This window comes from Lepidochelys kempii, chromosome 17, assembly GCF_965140285.1.
Source record: "Lepidochelys kempii isolate rLepKem1 chromosome 17, rLepKem1.hap1, whole genome shotgun sequence".
In the NCBI taxonomy this organism is placed as follows: Eukaryota; Metazoa; Chordata; order Testudines; family Cheloniidae; genus Lepidochelys; species Lepidochelys kempii.
The window spans coordinates 3,615,620-3,635,132 of NC_136396.1; positions in this window are offsets into that span (position 1 = coordinate 3,615,620).

Sequence of the window (19,513 nt, forward strand, 5' to 3'; positions counted from 1 at the left end):
AGCATTGTTCAAAGTTTCTGATGGCATGAGGTTGGCTTGTATGCAAGACAGTGTGTGTCACTTTGGGAGGTGTGTTAAGAGGTATTCAAGCTGAAACATTAAGCTCAGTGCTACGGCTTCTGTCATAGCAAAGGTAGCAAATCTTGGCATTTTGACAGCCTCAGAACCATTAACCTGTATCTGAACGGAAGGTGGCAAAGTCACTTGAAAGTTGTATGCTTTGCTAACAGCTGCACTCCAAGCTGTTTCTTATTGAAACTGTGACTTAGAAATGCAAATATATATGGCATCCCTTCCCCACAGGTGTGCTCTTCTTCAAATGAGAGCTGCTGAGCACTGCATATCAGAGCTTCTTGAAGATGCAGGGGCTAATACAACCTCTGCCATTTTCACCCTTCTTAAACAACTTCCTGTTCGCTTCTGTGGACTTCTGTCATGCTCCAAATGGTTCCTAAGTTTATGTTGATTTTCACATGCTGACCACCTCAGACAGGGTGAGACGCATGCTGTGAAATTCTGCTGGAAAGCAGGAAGAGAAATTTAGTCCTCTGTATTAAAAAAAAGTGGTAGCTTGAAAATTTTCCATATGGTATCCAGTGCACCAGGGACGTTTCACTGAAAGAGTTTGTCTCAGGGGTTTCTAGAGCTCCACATACACACTCCTGGAGCGGGAGACCCAGGAGTGGAGGAGCACAGGGGATGATGTGCTCTGAGTCAGGGTTGGAGAGTGTTGGCAGAGTTGGGCGCAGTCTCTGCTTGCCCTAGGCCAGGCTCAAACCAGTGCTATCGGACCCTTGTTTTCATGAGCACTGAAATGTGACAGAGACCTCCAGCCAATTCCCGCATCCATCTTTGAAGTTGTAAATGCATCATCTTGGTTTCCAATGCATCTTTGATCAGAGGGAACAGCCAAAGGCAATGTTCAAAGAAGCATTTTAATACTAAAATGTTGGGGAAAGTGAGTACGTACTATGGCAGATTAGGCAAAACAAGACCTGCCATTTCAGATCTCTGCCTGGAGGCGGAACAGGGAAACCAGGCAAGTTGTCATACAGAGATGAATCGACTCTGTCCTTTTGCTGAAGTGATACTTTTGTGGATTGATTTCTTTCCCTTTTCCCCACCCTGGTGGTATATGACTGTCTGGTGTTCTTACCACTTTCTCAGCTGACTCTCCCTGTTCATTCTCAGACCCCTGCTCTAGCTACTAGATCACACATCCCCGGGCATCACCGTCTGCTGCCTCTTACTGGTGAAGGTGGCAAGATCACTTGAAAGTTGTATGCATTGCTAGTGGCAGCACTAAGGGCAAGAAGCTGTAGCAGGATTTCCTGGTGCTGGGAAAAGTTCTGTTTCCTTAGTTCCTGTCTCCCCATAGAACCATGTAGCTTGAAAGGCAGGTCCATGCAGAATTGTAAATGTTTTACACATTCATTAATTTTGTTGATTCTTCACATTTTACAAGTTGAGCTCTTAGGTGGAGGAAGCTAAAGGTGTATCTGTCACACCAGCAGGATTAACATCCTCTGTAAACAAACCATAACTCACAATAAACTGGGGTGGAGAGCTCACTTTTCTAAGGGAATCTGTTTCCAAAGCCCTCTGAAGAAGACCAGAGCAATAAATTATTAGGAGCTACAGTTATCCTAATGCTGAGTCAGAGCAAGTGTAATCATTTAACCTCCCACCCTGAAATCTTCTGAGGCAGAAATAAATCAGTTAATCACTAAGGAAAAACTGTAAAGGGGGAGAGAAACGGCTCTTTAATTCTCCTTTCAGGAGGTCAGAGTGCTGTAGGATTGGCTATTCTTATGTAGAGCTTCAGAGAGCTCCTCCCACTCTTATTACAAAGTACTTTCCATTCTGGGGTCTGTGGCTAGCGGAAGGAGGCTTTGAAACTCGGCTCTCAGCTCCGAGAGAGAGAGGGGGGGGGGGGCTTTGAAAAACTAGATTCTGCAGCTAAGTGTGCACAAGCTGCATGGAGTTAGTTCTGCACCAGTTCAGCTTGCAGACCTCTGATGCAAGTTGTTTTGTGATTAGCAGTGAGCTTTGAAACCACCAGGAATACAATTATATTCTAGAAAACGTTGGTTTTTTTCTAAATGGTTCCTCTGGAGCTTTTTAAAGCTCTTCATTTCTGAGAAGGCTTTACGCCTGCTGGCTGTGTGAGTCACAGTGTGGCCAGACAGACGAGGATAGTGTGTATGTGTGACTGTCACATGCAGTGACTAACACATGCTTCATGCTCTCTTCTGATGTAATTTCTTCTCTGTGCAAAAGGAGCAAGCAAATATCCGTGAAATTGGAATAATGCTGCCCCTCCGTGCCATGAAGCTTAGTTGTTGAACGTTGATGAAGTACTTTGTGACCCTTTTGGTGTAGGGGAGCTAAAAAAGGGCAAGGTGGTAATATACTAACCTCCTTTGGTATTGGGTACGTTCTTCTTTCCCCAGAATATTGGGTATAATAAACACAGATGCTGCAAGCTGGGAAAGACCAGCCTGTTTCTAGAAACGCTTCCTCTACTTCCCTGTGAACTTCTCTAGCCCCCGAGCATTGCCAGTCTGTGAGGAAACCAGGTTTCTGCCATCATGAACCAGTTACTTGGGGCTATTTCTGTGCAGCTGGAATCCAGTCACAAAATAGGTCACAGCAGTGTTGGATTAGCCACTGGGCCAATGGGGCCCATGCCTGGGGGGCCCCTGGAAAAATGGGCACCCCATGCCCTGACCCACTCCACCCAGCGCTCCTGTCGGGGAGTGGAGCAAGACCCCATGCCCCGACCCCACTCACTGTCAGGAGCCCTGGGCAGGCAAGGCAGGGCAGGGCAAGCCCCCATGCCCCAAACCCTATTTCTCTGGCAGGAGCACCAGGAGGGGGAGCGGGAGGGACTCCAGGTGAAAGGGGTGGGGAGGGGCTTCCACTTACTCTGACCCAGGGTCCCACAAACCCCTAATCCGCCTCTGGGTCAGAGTAGAATGCAGCACGGGTATTTAACGAACACATACTGACCCTTCCGACTCCTAGGCCTTGCCCTTATGAAATGTGGTACAGACACCCCAAAGGGGGGGACACTAGGAGCAAAGGATTGGCAGCAGAGGGAGTGGAAGTGATAAGGTTTCCTTTCTTTAGTGTGCCCTACATTTTCAGTAAACTTTCCTTTCAAGAGCCAACATTTCTGATAGTAACAATGTGCTAACCAGAGAGAGAACAACAGCGTTGTGTGGGAAAGAGGAAAACCTGGGTCTAAAGTGAGCGATGTCTGTCATGAGGCACATCTGAAAGGTGACGTACCTTTTAAATCCCTGCTTGAGAGCATTGAAGTTTATTCCACTCTGTTACCAAGACATTTCCATAGGATGACGACACCTCCAGGTAGCTAGCATGGAAAGTGGAGATGCATAGTGCAAATACCTCACTTAGCAGCTTTCAAAGAGAAAAGGAGTACTTGTGGCACCGTAGAGACTAACCAATTTATTTGAGCATAAGCTTTCGTGAGCTACAGCTCACTTCATCGGATGCATACTGTGGAAAGTACAGAAGATCTTTTTATACACACAAACCATGAAAAAATGGGTGTTTACCACTACAAAAGGTTTTCTCCTCCCCCCACCCCACTCTCCTGCTGGTAATAGCTTATCTAAAGTGATCACTCTCCTTACAATGTGTATGATAATCAAGGTGGGCCATTTCCAGCACAAATCCAGGGTTTAACAAGAATGTCTGGGAGGGGGGAGGGGTGGGAAAAACAAGGGGAAATAGGTTACCTTGCATAATGGCTTAGCCACTCCCAGTCTCTATTCAAGTGTTGGATCATATTAAAGAAGTTCTGTATTAAAATCACAAATGAGTTTGATTCCCCATAGTTTAAATTCCAGGGTATTACTAATTAAGAGGTCTCTTGTTTTTTGGTACCGTTTCTCTCCCTCTGTGTGTGAAACTTGCAAGCTGCTAATTGTGTTAGACATTCTAAGACAGAGTCTGTCTCAAAGCAATTCACAGAGAGAGAGAGAGACTCAAAGCAATACTCTAACAACAGAAACTCCCCGCCCTTTTGTTGTATTAACAATTGTGATTAAAATAGAGATAGAGAATGTAAGTGAATGGATGCTTGGTGTGGATAATAACTGAATGATCAGGGAGGTGCCAGCCTAAGAATCCAGTGTCCATCGGCTGAAGAAGGCATCAAGTGGAAATATCCAGAGGACCCCCAGAGGGCAGACTGGAATCCACCCAACAGCCTCAAGAATGGGAGAACCAAAGAACAAGATAACATCTAGCAGCACAGAGCCGTCAGGAATGTGCTATCTGCTGATTGATTCAGCAACAGCATGATGAAGCAATTCCCATAGACTGGCATAGGAAGAAATTCCTATACAAATAGACTCTAAAAAGTGAGAACTTTGGGGTCTGATTCTGCAAACCAACTTCCAGGAGCATCAGATGAGCATCTGACAAGGCCCTTCTCTCTCCTCATGTCCAGGCCACCTGGCCAGTGGCTTGGCATGAACAACTCTAAGGCTGGTAACTATGATAACAACCTTGCAGAACCTGTGTGTGTGTGTTTGTATGAATGAATGTGTGAATAAATATGAGATTGAATGGAATGTTATAGCTATAACTAACTGCTTACTATGATTCTTTCTGTATTCACAATAAATGTGGTATTTTGCCTTTTCCCCTTTAATAAGATCCTGCTGGTTTTTATTTTATTGGTATAACACAAGCCTAAGTTAATTGTATCCAATTTGCAAATGAATTCCAATTCAACAGTCTCTCGCTGGAGTCTGGTTTTGAAGTTTTTCTGTTGTAATATCGCAACTTTCATGTCTGTAATCGCGTGACCAGAGAGATTGAAGTGTTTTCCAACTGGTTTATGAATGTTATAATTCTTGACATCTGATTTGTGTCCATTTATTCTTTTACGTAGAGACTGTAGAACCTTTTGTAGTGGTAAACGCCCATTTTTTCATGGTTTGTGTGTATAAAAAGATCTTCTGTACTTTCCACAGTATGCATCCGATGAAGTGAGCTGTAGCTCACAAAAGCTTATGCTCAGATAAACTGTTTAGTCTCTAAGGTGCCACAAGTACTCCTTTTCATTTTGTGACTACAGACTAACACGGCTGTTACTCTGAAACAGCTTTCAAAGGTAACCCACAAGGATACCCTGGTAATGGCTACAGATGCTGGTAGACAGATAGAGGCACTGATAAAAATGGTCTGCCAGTAGTTTGCCGCATCTATATTTCAATGTATTTCACTAGAATACACACTGAAACCCCAACTAGGAAATCCACAACAGACTTGCCTAACTGTGTCTCAGCAGCCAGCAGTCCTGGGAGAGTCATCTGCAGGCAGAGTGAGATATTGAAACTACAGTCCTGCATCGTTCACGTGAAAGCCAGGAACAGAGTTATGAGGTCCCTTCCATGCCTTCTCTTTTTAATAAGTAAGTGAATTTTATTTATTTTCCACCCGCCTAAATTAGAAAACGTAAGTCTTGGACTGTGAAAAGAAAGTTGTGAATCTGAGGACTTGAGGCAGTCACTTAAGCTGACGAAGTAAAGTGCTTTATGCCTGCAGCGTATTTTGGAAGTTTCAAGGTTTCAGCACTTACTGTAGATGCACTGTATAAAAGTCCTTGTTGCAAAATTATTGGTTTTCTAGTATTTCAGCATGATCAGTTAATCGTGGGGGCGGGTGGGGGCGTAATTTCAGTGTCTTGTAAGTTCTTGCAATTCTCTAGAAAAAGCTAGTGTTCGTGAAATCCACTGGGCTCAACTGTATTAAGGGGACAGACAGGTAGGGGCTCAGATATTATAGTGGTGAGGATCATATAACTGCCTGGGTATATAGATAGACTGCACTATATAATCACGATGAATCAACTGAGAAAATTCTGTTCTCATTTACATAAGTAAAAAGCTTTATTTAGTCAGTGAGGTTAGTGTCTTTACACTGTTGTAATGGAGAGCAGCGTGTGAACCAGTGTCTTTATGTCCATGAGCTCTCCCTTTTATAAGCATCCTGAGAAATACATGTCTGTGTGCCAATCAGGGAATGCATTGAGTAATTCATTGCCCATGGAGATTTGGCTGGCTGAACTCTGATCAAGTGTTCTGAACTTAGTATTTAGGATAAAAAGAGAACCTCTTTCTCAGCCCTTTATTTGGAAATAAGGATTGATATAAATAAAGAGGCAGATATGAATTAGAAAATTCACTTTGAAATTCTGGAAGTAAGAAGTTAAATATAAATGAGGACAAATAGCTGTTTAAAAACCTACTCACTTTTGATACTGGCAGGATGCTTCATTTCCAGGCTGCTCCCTGCAGCTACTCCCCACATGAGCTAGGAGCTCTTTTGTCACCAAGCACCAGAAGTGAAACCCAGGAGACTGTCTTCTGTGTTTTCCATGCCCCTGCTGTTGGCACCCAAGCAGCTTGGAGGAGAAGGTGGAATCAGCCTGACCCACATGAAGTGGGGAAGGAGGGGATAAGAGGGGAGGGAGTAGCAACCTTCATTCAGCCCCTTCTTCATATGTATTTTGTTACAATCTTGACGTGATCATATACAGTTTCCTCCACAAGACCCGTGCCTTATTCAGTGCACTAACTGGACCATGCTCTGGGGATGAATCAGGGTTGTGGAGGAGACTGTTGTCTATAGAACCCCTTCCTCATTTGTTGCAGAAGTTGGAAGTGAATGAGGCAGGGGATTGCAGGAAGAAAGAGGATGGTTGCATGGTTAAGGCAGTTGATTGCTGCCCTGGAAAACTGGACTAGCCACTAACTATGTGTTCCTTATTTTATGGGTGCTCAACTTGAGACTGTGTGGTCTGATTTGCAGAAGCGCTGGGCACACAAAACTGCAACTGAAGTTGTTTGGAGGAGGGCTTTGAACATACAAAGCACTATAAAAATGCTAAACGCACTGAAAAATCAGGCCCATGGCATCTCATGTTAGGCACACAAAATTAGTGGACGTTGACAATTTTGGCTTTAATCTCTCTGTGCTTCAGTCCCCCATTAATAAAATGGGGCTAATCCTACTACCGCACCTCACAGGTGTGCATGAAGATAAATTCACGGATGTTTGTGAAGCACTCAGATAGCACGGTGAGGATACCTTAGAAGAGTCCACAGGGAAATAAATAATTTGCAGGGTTTGGCTGGTGTGTGGTGAATATGTCTTGAGACCACACAGTGAACGATGAGGATAAAAAGAAATATTGCATAACAACCCAGAGTGAGCATCCTCCCACCTGCGCAGCGAACAAGGCAGGGTTCTCTTGGAAAAACCAGTATGTGTATCAGAATGCATAATCATAAGGGGGGCGAATTAGGGGTGCACAGCTAACATTAATTCTGGCATTTCCTAAATTGAGTGATTGGCTTTGCAACCTCAATGTTCTTTAAACATAATTTTTGTGTGCGTGTGTTGTGTGTTAGATTGCATGCATCTGAAATAGGTTTTATAGGTCAGCCATTGAAGAGTAGAGTATTTGTCTGTTAGGTGTATTCTCCTAGGATACTAACATTAGGTTAACATACTCAAGCTCAGAGTTATAGGTGACTTTCATCTTTATTAACCATGTAAACACTGCATGGGGATTTCTACAATTCTAATTAAAACTCCCGAACTCCTACTCTGCCCGGATCTAACTCATGTAAACTTAAACTAAAATGGAATAGCTGTCAGTGACCTCTATCCCATCTTAGCCTACAACAGAGCTCCTCTCTTCAGTGCACTTTGGTATCCTCTGTCACCCTTTTCTGTGCCTGTGGGTTTTATCATCAGGTGTTAGCCTGTAGACGCTGGGCTCAGCTCTGGGTCTAAGCATGTCCTGGTTATGTGCTGAGGAGCTTTCTGTCAGTTCTATCCCTTGTATATAAACTCCATAGCTATTTTGCCCATACAGAAAAGGCCACGTCCATCATGCATCAGTTAATATGTGATGCACACGGCTTTTTATTTATTTTTTTCGTGAAAACACCTTTTCAGAGCCCTGTCTGAACATTAATTCCTCATTCCTCAGAACACCCCTGTGGGAGGAAGATCAGTTTTAGCCTCCTTTTATGAGTGGGGAGATTAAGGCACAGAAAGGAAGTGACTTGTTTATACAGCAAGTCATTGGCAGAGCTGTGTTTAGAATTTAGGAGTTCCTGGTTCCCAGCTCTGTGTTCTTTCCTCCAGCCCTTGCTACCTCCCAGTTTTAAGCAATTCCATGGCATTATTCGTAAGATTAGAGGTTTGCCCCATGGCTGTAGTTTTGCCTTTCCCTTCTGCTGGTGTGCTGTGTGCACTGGTTGTCTGCGTGACTACCCCAGAGATGACTGCATTTCAGGGGGGAAATGATTCTAATGTAGTTTTATAAAGCATTTCTGACGGAAGGGGCCTTATAAACATACTGTATTATTAGACATGCACTACGCCAAAAGATGCATGCACAATTCAAGAAGCATACCCACCCCCATCCCTACTCCTGCTTCAGAAGTTCAGAGCCCTGAGATACCCCCCAACCCACCCCCGAATGCCACAATCTGCTCTAAATGGCTCTGGTATGAGTTCTGGAGCTACAGTCTCACTTAAGCCCCGTGTCTCCTCAAAGTGTGATTGTCTGTCATAGAATATCAGGGTTGGAAGGGACCTCAGAAGGTCATCTAGTCCAACCCCCTGCTGAAAGCAGGACCAATCCCCAACTTTTGCCCCAGATCCCTAAATGGCCCCATCAAGGATTGAACTGACAACCCTGGGTTTAGCAGGCCAATGCTCAAACCACTGAGCCATCCCTCCCCTAACAGAGTGGCTTTGCAGGAAGGAACCCATACAAGCCTGATTTTGGCAAAGCCTGTGACACACATGCAAAGCCAAAGATAAACATGATATAGACAAGCCGTGGTCTCTGTCCCCCTGGCAATCTCAGGAGAGAAATCAATGTTCACAGGTTTGCAATAAGTACAGATGCCTCTCCAAACCCAGCCTCCCAGCCTTTTGAATTTTGCTCATGGCTGGTTCTGTTGGCAAAGATTTCACAGCACATTGCTTACAACAGTCTCTAAGCTACCTTCCCTTCCTACATAGGTGGGCAGATTATCTCATAATTTTCCACAATAGAGTTTCTTGCAACTCTCTCTGAAGCAGACAGGCTACTAGACTAGACTTCGTTATTCACCTTCAAGTCTCTCCTTAAAAAATCTCCCCTGGCCTGATGGCTAAAATACCCCGACAAGAGTACTCCCAGCTATCTTCGAAACACCACTGACTTCCTGAGGAAACTACAATCCATTGGTGATCTTCCTGAAAACACCATCTTGGCCACTATGGATGTAGAAGCCCTCTACACCAACATTCCACACAAAGATGGACTACAAGACGTCAGGAACAGTATCCCCGATAACGTCACGGCTAACCTGGTGGCTGAACTTTGTGACTTTTGTCCTTAACCCATAACTGTTTCACATTTGGGGACAATATATACCTTCAGATCAGCGGCACTGCTATGGGTACCCGCATGGCCCCACAGTACGCCAACATTTTTATGTCTGACTTAGAACAATGCTTCCTCAGCTCTCGGCCACTAATGCCCCTACTCTACTTGTGCTACATTGATGACATCTTCATCATCTGGACCATGGAAAAGAAGCCCTTGAGGAATTCCACCATGATTTCAACAATTTCCATCCCACCATCAACCTCAGCCTGGACCAGTCCACACAAGAGATCCACTTCCTGGACACTACAGTGCTAATAAGTGATGGTCACATAAACACCACCCTATACCGGAAACCTACTGACCGCTATTCCTACCTACATGCCTCCAGCTTTCATCCAGACCACACCACATGATCCATTGTCTATAGCCAAGTTCTACGATACAACTGTATTTGCTCCAACCCCTCCCCCAGCACCTGCCGTGAGATGTGATGGCATAACTGGCCAGAGATTGCCGTGTTTGTTCTCTTGGGTTTGTGGGGGAACAGCAGTTGGTGTCTGTGCTGATAGGTGGATAGAAGGGTTGTCATGGAGACAGCCTAGATAGTGTAGGGGAGAGAGCTAGAGTAGCAGTGTATCTATAAAGGAGGAAGGGTTGGTTTTAGCTTTGGAGTGTTTAAAAAAACCAAAACCAACAAACCCCCAACAATGCCCTTGCTCATTTCAGCAGAGAGTGAAGTAGACAATACCCCCAGCATGTGTCATTTCCCAGTGCAGTGCGGGAATCTCTTAGGACTGGGGGATCTGCCTTACTGCCCACTACATAGATGAGTTGGGCTCCCCTCACTTCCAGTGAGGGAATTGGGCAAGTCCCCTTGGGACCTATTGCTTGGTCGTGGCCCACCTGACCTGACTCAGTATTTCAGACAATATGCTGCTTGCTTCAGCACAGCGGGGGTAGAGAATCAGATGAATGATGTCTCCCTGCCCCATACCGCCAGCTAAGGCAACTGGCATTGCTGTGGGTAATGGTTGGACTGGAGGTGCAGGTGACTAGGGTAAGGTGGAGCATATTAAGGTGGAAGCCTTCCCTGTCCATCTCTTGTTAATAGCACAGGAAGGGACCCACTGGTGACAATGACAGGATGGTGGGAGGGAATGGTGGGAAGACTTCCCCCTTCCCTCCCCACCCAAGAGTCTGCAAGAGAAATTGGATAAACCTGGCAGATGTTGCCATATGCAATGCAATCCCAGGCTCTTCCCTAAACTGGGAAATGTCGGGTCTTGCACCATACTGCATCTTGTCAAATAGCTATTGAGAACAGTGATGGTTATGTATATGACCAGCCGCTGGTTGGCACTGTCCACATACCCCATGGTATTGTAATGGGAAAAGCTGTAAGGCCAGACACTAAAAGCTGGGCTGCGAGAGCTGCTGCCAAGCTAAGGTGGTGGGGGGGAAGTGAGAGACCTTTCGCTTCCTTTATTGAACTGCGAAATATCTGTCTGGCTGTGATGATCATAGAATCATAGAATATCAGGGTTAGAAGAGACCTCAGGAGGTCATCTAGTCCAATCCCCTGCTCAAAGCAGGATCAATCCCCAATTTTTGCCCCAGATCCCTAAATGGCCCCCTCAAGGATTGAACTGACAACCCTGGGTTTATCAGGCCAATGCTCAAACCACTGAGCTATCCCTCCCTCCCGATGATGAGTTAAGTCTACCCAAGGGTCAGACACAACAGTGACCTATGGGAACATAGAGGGGAAGCCAGCATGGTTGGCTTGAGCTGATAGTTACATAGATTTCTCCCTTGTACTTTGCAATGAGAACAGACCCCGCTTCCTCATTCCCACCCTGCCCTTCTTATTTCTCCATTTTCTTTAGGGTTTTGGCTACTTCCTCAGTGGAGGACAATCCAAGCAGGCAGCTCGGTAGGCTGAATAAGTGTACTCTTACCTCCAATGGGCTCCACTGCGAGGAAGTTGGCCTGAGAGGTACAGTCTGGCTCAGTCTTCCCAGTAGTTGCTCTGAATTGGTTTTGAACGGGATGGGGACGTTGCAAACGCTAGCAAGTGCCATCACAGAGAGACTCGGGCAGGAGGCAGAGAGAACTTCCTGACGCATGAAGGATCTCTAGGTCATCACTCAGCTTTGATGGGAAAAGAAATCCAAATGCACACTGCCATGGTTTGGGGGGAAGCTTATCTTAGTGTTTGGAGACCGTCTAACTTGAAGCCTACTTCAAAGCCCATTGGAATCCATGGGAAAACTTGGTGTGTTTCCATGGTGCCCATCACCACAGTAGTTGAACTTAGCATATTAACAGATGGATTAACTGTATAGGCTACTCCTAAAGCCCTCACACTGAATTAGCAGCCTTTGTCTGAGTGTATCATGTCTGCCCAAGGATGAGAAATGTTGAGATGACCGGTGCTAGGAAACCTACGAGGCATATTTCCATTTAATTAAATTCCCCCCCTTTCTGCTTGATTTATTTTATTTTTTTAACACTATTTAGGAAATATTCAAAAGTCAAAAAATATCCAGGATGGTGGCATAGTGATAGCCAGAAGCGCAGAATGGATCCTGGTAAGTAGATTGGCAGATCCTCAGGGCTTGGAATGTCTGTTTGTAATGTACAGTATCCATTTGCTGCAATATATAAAGAATCAGAACTAATACTGCTGTGTACTGATGGCATCCTGGCAGTCAGTGGGCCTCTAGCCTCAAGCATTATTGCATTGCCATGCAGGTGACAAGGTTTGAGGACCTCTCTTCAGTTGTGGGGAGGGCTGTACCTTTGAGTCTTCAAGGGGAAACGGTGCTTGGCAGATGCCATCCCTCCCGAGAGGAGGCGGAAAGGAGGCTAAGCAGAAGGTGTTTGAACTGGGCAGAGACTTGGACTTGGCTGATGTGCTGCTGTTATCTCTGGAGCCCGGTTGACTTGTGTGTGTTTTAAATCTAACACCACTTCCTGGCTGTCCTGGATTGAAGCCTCACCCTTTGCTTTGGTTAAGCATTGAAGTCCAACACAACCCAGGCATGATTATTGGTCCCCTGGCCTGATTGATTCTGAAGTGTTGCCAGTTGGTTTCTTTGCACATCTTTGGTCAGTTTGCTCATTACTTATCAGCGTTGCCCTCCCTTCCCCCACAGGCTTGCCTGCAGAAAAAGTGGCACCGGGCCCTTAGCATCACAGAAGAGTTGAATGGAATTTGTACCCAGCTCACAGCAGACTTCCAAGAGAAGGCTTTCCTTAACCTTGGCAATATCAGTATGGAAGCAAAGCGAGCAACTTGTCTGTGGGGAGGGACCTTGACAATGGGAATTGCCTCTGTGCTGTCCATGACTTCAGTTCCATTCCAGCTCCGCTCCCCTGACACCAGATGCCTCTGAGCACCAGCCAGGTGGCTTCTATTGCCTGCTAGGAGTATCTAAGAACCAGAGTTTGAGCTGAATTTTGCCATCTGTTATACAAATGTGGCTCTGCGGATTTCACTGGGGTTGTGCGGGGGGACATCAGGGTAGAATTTGGCCCTAGGCATTCTTGAATAACTGTGTGTACTTATGTTCTGTTACATGCCTTGTGCATCCTGCATGATCAGGCACTGAGGGACAGATTTTTAAATGCATTTAGGTGTCTAAGGATTCCAGCAGGCATCTAGTGGTATTTTCAAAAGTGCATAGGCACCTAATTCCCACTGATCTAAATCTTTAGGGATCTAAATACCTTTAAAAATCTATCCCCTAGCATGCTGGTTTGGGAGACCCTCTGGGGGTGGGTTATGATAGAGAAATATATCTGCATCATAACCTGTTAGTTAAAAACTTGTGTTTCTAAAAACTATTTTATTTTGGTTCTGTAGTTGAGACCAAATTTAACAACAGGGACCAAAATAACAACAACAACAAAATCAACGTTACGGACACTGACAACTTCATCGGTGCAGACAGTGCCCTGGGCATCAGCACAGCTGTCGATAGCACCTCCAACAATTCAAGAAGCAGCCATGCATGCGAAGGTATGTGCTAGCCTAGGTGGTCTCATGAGTCAGGGGAGTAGGGTGGAGAGGTGTGTTAGATGGGAGCTAAATAACTTTCAACCCACTGTTGGGAGTGAGCTGGGTAGGAAAAGGGGGAAGATGAAGGCTGATTTGTGGTGATGTGTAGTAATCATCGTAGTAATTTAGTCACTGAGCTTTTCCTCGAAGTCTCTCAGTATTGGTGTAGTACTGGTGGAGTTCCCAAGTGTAAACCGCCATACAATATCAACTAGATCTACTCTGAGTGTGGCTGGATGACATGCTGGTAAAATCAGCGGCTACACCAAATTGGTGCTCCCATCGTTGCTAGCACTGATGAAGCTGCAGAACCAGGAGTCGCTTCAACAGAAGCTGAGCGAAAATGCAGCCGTTTTGGACACAGGTTCCAGAGCCCCGGGTGTTGCATATGATTTTGGGGAAATAATTCCTGTTCCTCTCCCCTTTTTCATTATTGCTAATTATGTGGTTCCCAATTTGCAAAGCTGGGGAAGGTTGGGGTTCCTGACCTCTTGCTTATGCTGCTCTGTCTTGTTGTCCTTTCAAATGTCTACTTTTAACTCTCCTAGCAGACTCAGGGACAGAGATCGCCATTGTTCTGGATGGATCAGGAAGCATCGAGCCTGAGGATTTTGAAAGAGCCAAGGGTTTCATCTCCAACATGATGACGTCATTCTGGAGGAAATGCCCAGAGGTGTGTGCTCTGCTCTTCCTCCTGACCTGGGCAGGCGTCTCAGAGTCTTGTCATGTTTCAATAGACAGAATAGGCTGTGATTTCCCAGGGATACTGAAAAGTCTTCTGGGTTATGCACAGGGCTGGGAGTCAGGAGATCTGGATTCCAGCCTCAACTCTTGCCTGACTTAGTGTTTGAGCAGTTCACTGACCATCTGTGCCTCAGTGTCCCCTTCTGTAAAATGGGGTAATTCTTTTTATACTATGCTTACCTCCATGCTGTCTGAGCACTTTACCAGCCCGATGAGAAACTATGCTACTGGAATCTGTGTTCCTTGCCCTCCCTCCCTCCCACTCCTGTTCCGATTTGATTGTGGAACAGCTATGCTGAAGCAGTGTGGTTTGTATTTTGCCCTGGTTTTGTACCTTGCAGAGTTGTTGTGCTGATCGGCTGCTTGATGTTAAAGTGCTCTCAGATCCTCAGATGCGTGGTGCTAGTTAAAGGGCAAACTAAAAGTTTGACTAAATTTTAACACGATGGATTTTGAAATATCCAGAGGGTCTGTATCAGTCTGTCTCTCCTGAGGGATTTAGTGCAAGAGTGAAACCACACAGAGACAAGGAGAACTGGAGCGTGGAGACTGGTTGGAGGAGCGACTAGATCAGCATGGGGGTGGGTTTTCATTCTTGCTTTTGGGTTAGTCTAGGTGCTTTAGATGGCTTATCACGCAAAACTTCCACGGTACTTTGAAGCACAACCGAGGAAAATAAACTACAAGAGAAAGAAAGACATCTCAGCCATTACATTTAATTACAGTGAACATGGTACTTGGGAATGTCGAGAGGCTGACGACAGGGCCAGGGAAGATTGGGCCAGATTAGAAGTTCAGATGGATAAAATGGATAAAAATAGCAGCACTTGAGCAAAAGAAATTGCACGCTGTTCTCCGACCTGTGGAACTGTCCAAGCAGGGGCTGCCAGAATACAGGGTGTGATAAAAGCAGAGGGATAAAATGGGAGGGAAATAGATCCATATGCTAGCTACTGTGTGCTCCATATAGAGTCAAGAATAGCTGAGGAGACACTTCCCATCCACTGTACTTAATGCCAAGCTTGGCACTTGGAGAAAGTGGTCTGGGGATCGCTGCCTTGGCTCTTGCCTGGCCTCACTGGTTCTGCCTTTCCCAGGGTACGTTTGCTGTGGTACAGTACGGAGCAGAGATCCAAACTGAATTTGACCTGCAGGAAAGCAGCAACAAGTCTACTGCTCTCTGCAAGGTCCATAACATAATGCGGCTGGGCTCTGTGACCAAGACTGCATCTGCCCTGCAGCACGTGCTGTGAGTTACACGCCCTCGAGAACTCTAGAGCCCCCCTGGGATTTCTTCTGCTTCATGCTCGTGGCGTATCTCTCCTTAAATTGCTCCCCGCAGACACCCTCTGATCCCGCCTTGTGTCTTCTTCTCACAGCCTGGAGCCTCTCCCTTTCCTCCATTCATAATGCATCCCTGGCCCAAAGGTCCCACTGACAGAGGGGGTCTGGATGTGGCTCCCCCTGGAATCCATCAGGTCTGTTCCAGGTATCCTCCATTGGAGGGGTGGTTAAAGGGCAAAGCTGGGGTTCCCTCCCAGCTGCCTTAAGAACATTAGAACCTGCCTTCAGATTCAGAGTTCCCCTTGACCTAGTGGGGGGAGGAGGGAGTAAGGCCTAGTGGATAGAGTACAGGACTGGGATTCAGGAGACTTGCGTTCTATTCCTGGCTCTGTCACTGTTCTGATGGATGACCTCAGGCAAGGCATGTCTCCTCTCCATGCCTCGTTTATAATGATACTGACCTGCTTTGTAACGCGCTCTGAGATCATTTGATGAGAAGCGCTGTTTTAAGAGCTAGGCATTATTACCCTGGATGGAGTGATCCTGTCCCTGAAGAGCACAAACCCATTTGCTAATGACTTAGTGTCCTCCACATGTGTTAGTGCAGTGGGAACTTTCTCGCATGCTGGAATTTCAGGGAGCCACCATCAGCCCGTTGATGACCTTGACAGACATACAGCTGTGCACATGTAGCGTGTTCCATAAAACGCATCCGGGTTTGCATTCCTGCAGAGATGCGATCTTCAATGAAAGCCGCAGTTCGGTCAAGGATGCTCACAGGATGATCCTTGTCATGACCGATGGGGAGATCTTTTTGGACTCACTGAGCTTAACGGATGTGATGAGCTCCCCGAAAATGGCCACAATCGAACGTTACGCCCTTGGGGTAGGTGTGAAGTGACGCGTGAGCCCAACTCCTTTGCTATAGCTCGTTTCAAAGACAAAAAGCAATTAGAGGGAAGTGGAAAGGACTGCTAGGACCAGCAACTTCCACGGATAACAATGTGAGTAAGGGCTACCTGTTTAGAGTGACATTCCTCTGTTGATGCGTGTACTCAGAAACTTTGGTAGTGAGCCAGGGAATAAGGAGAGGGTGAGTGGAGAGGAAATCTAGGGTGGCCTAAGCATCCAGTCTGAAATACCCAGACTTCCTTGACCCAGTCAGCCTTCCATTCTTCTGGGTGCCGTAGAGTTTATTGTGTATAAATAAGATCCTAAACCCTGAGGTGCTGTCTGCTCTGTGGGAAATCCTGGAATCCACATGGCACTTCTCTCAAGAGCAAGGGAAAAGCAAAACTTTCCCTCCCCTCACACTCCAGGGTGTGACACTAAATTCTTGGGATCCTCTGGGAGAAAAACCTTTTTATCAATGTAAGAAGGTGGCGATGATTAATGAATTAGCTAATTTATTGTTATGGCCCCATCTGCTGTTCAGTCTGGTTACACTCTGAGCAGAACTTCACAGTGATGTAGAATAAAGTCTGCTGGCCCAGTGAGCTCAGATGAATTCTTGGGCAGAAGGGTTTGCATTGGCCTAGGGCCTAAATTGGAAGTGGTCTGTGAAACTGGATTACTCTCTTGCCTCTTGGTATAAGGATGGCTTGGATTAGCTATTTCCTTGCAGATGAATAATTCAGAATGAGGATTCCCTCTGGAATCCAGGCTCCTGGCTGCAAACACCTCACTCTGTTATTGCCCTGAGTGTTTTTGGATCTCTTGGGCATTTGTTTGTTTTGTGTCTCTGTGTGAAAACTGCTCCACTTCCCTGCCATAGCCTAGTGGTTGGCTTCTTCTCCATAGGTCCGGTGACGTCTTCAGCAAGCAAAGGGCCTTGAAAGAGCTGCAGCTCATTGCCTCAGACCCTGATGAAGATTACTTGTTTAAGCTGCCTGTAAAGCCTTGGATGGCTTCCTGTCAGTGCTGGACAGAAATATTTTGGGTACCTCAGGTAAAAGGCAGTAGTGTCCTGCCACTAACAAACGCTCCCGTTCTCTGTAGCCTGCACAATGAGGAGTGCTGTGGTTTTGTAAATGTAAATAAAGCTCCAAACCTCAGACCGTTAAAGACCTTGTTCGTTATCTGCCAAAGCATCACAAAAACAAAACAAAAATCAAATCAGCTGAAATTCCCTGGGTAATAATTTCCCAGAGGCTTCCCTTGCTTGAGCCACACCCTTCCCTGTTTGATCCAGCCTCCCCTTCCTTTTATACTTTGTCCCAAGTGACCTGTAACTACAACTCCCAGTTTTAAGGGACTCGAGGGATGTAGCAGGTTTTCTGAGAGGCTCATGCGCACCAAGATCCTCTGCTCACGTGCTGGCAGATTGCTTCCATTGAATACTGTTCTGCTCCGAGTTCTTGTCATGTACACAGTACGTTGCAGGGTTACTACCGACCCTCCTTCTCAGAGACATATCTTCCAGAAGATCCTTTAACGTACTGCCAGGAATGTCTGCTGTGAGCGTAAGGTAAGTTACACCTGGCACCATGTCACGGCTGAACCGCACAGCATTCCATTTCCGTTCTGAGGTGAAATCCTCCTCCCACTGAAGTCAATGCTAAAACGCCCATTGATTTCATTGAGGCCAGGGTTTCACACCTAGGCTATCTCTACACTGCAGTTCCGAGAGGCATCCAAGCTAGCTGGCTAAAAGTACCCATGTAGGTGTGACAGCACAGGGTGACCGCCCAAGTAGAATCCCGTCCAGGACCCTGGGTATATCCTTCGGCAGCTCGCCCATGCTGCTGCACCTTCAGTGCTCTCTTTAGTGAGCTAGCTCGAACAAAGCTATCTTGAGGATGCCTGTCCATGCTGCACTTCCCAATTGCAGTGTAGCTACTATACCCTTGTCTTAAGCCCGTACTTTAGTCTGACCCATTATGGGCTGAAAGGACGCTGAATGTGTGAAGCTCACGGAGTCCTGGCCCAGGGCACTGCTGCTAAGCATATTTTCACTTTTTATTTCTTTTCTTCCCCTTCTGCTCCCTCTTCATTTCTTGTTTCTGGCGGCATATCTTCTAGAGGCAGGATCTGGCTATGAAAACCAGAACAGCAACAATAACAAGATCAGCTCTGACATGGAAGAGGATGACGATGACTCATGTAAGCGATGAAATACCTTGTCAAGGGATTGTGCTGTTGAATATCAATGACTAGCATAGCCTAAAGTCTCCCTGTGTTGCTGAGGACAGCTGCACTCTGAATGCTGACACTGCAATTGCAGCTTTGCAGTTTCACGCCCGTTAGCTGGCTATTGAGATGCATTTCTCGCAATGCTGGAATAATGATGGTCCTAGTCAAGAGCTCTGAGCTCCTGACCACCTTCACCTAAATCATGCTTTTCATGTCTCAGCAGACTCAGGGACAGAGATCGCCATTGTTCTGGATGGATCAGGGAGCATAGAGCCTGAGGATTTTGAAAGAGCCAAGGCTTTCATCTACAACATAATGAAAACATTCTATGAGAAGTGCTTTGAGGTACTCTCTTCTTCACTTATTGGTCTGCAAATATGGCAGCCATGGCACTTCATTAGCATTAGCAAGGAGGACTTGTGGCACCTTAGAGACTAACCAATTTATTTGAGCATAAGCTTTCGTGAGCTACAGCTCACTTCATCGGATGCATACTGTGGAAACTGCAGAAGACATTATATACACAGAGACCATGAAACAATACCTCCTCCCACCACACTCTCCTGCTGGTAATAGCTTATCTAAAGTGATCACTCTCCTTACAATGTGTATGATAATCAAGTTGGGCCATTTCCAGCACAAATCCAGGTTTTCTCACCCTCCGCCCCCCCCCCCCCAACTCACTCTCCTGCTGGTAATAGCCCATCCAAAGTGACCACTCTCTTTACAATGACAGGTTTCAGAGTAACAGCCGTGTTAGTCTGTATTCGCAAAAAGAAAAGGAGTACTTGTGGCACCTTAGAGACTAACCAATTTATTAGAGCATAAGCTTTCGTGAGCTACAGCTCACT